The following is a 359-nucleotide window of genomic DNA, read 5'->3' on the forward strand; positions in this document are numbered from 1 at the left end:
TCCTGCTCATGCCATCCTGCTCATGCCATCCTGCTCATGCCATCCTGCTCATGCCATCCTGCTCATGCCTTCCTGCTCATGCCATCCTGCTCATGCCATCCTGCTCATGCCATCCTGTTCGGCCCATTTCCCCTTCGCTGCTGCTCATTTCCCTTTTAATTGCCGTAGATAATTTTTGCTCATCCTGGTGATGGTTTGTGTTTTTCTTGCGTTTTATGCGTTTCTAAACGTCGCAGCCGCCATATTGTATGACGCAGTCGCCATATTGTACGCTTAGATACCATATTGTACGTCGCAGCCGCCATATTGACATANTGACATAAGATTATGGTTGAAGTAGCAAAGTTTTAGCCTTATTT

This window comes from Hyalella azteca, unplaced genomic scaffold, assembly GCF_000764305.2.
Source record: "Hyalella azteca isolate HAZT.00-mixed unplaced genomic scaffold, Hazt_2.0.2 contig12785, whole genome shotgun sequence".
In the NCBI taxonomy this organism is placed as follows: domain Eukaryota; kingdom Metazoa; phylum Arthropoda; class Malacostraca; order Amphipoda; family Hyalellidae; genus Hyalella; species Hyalella azteca.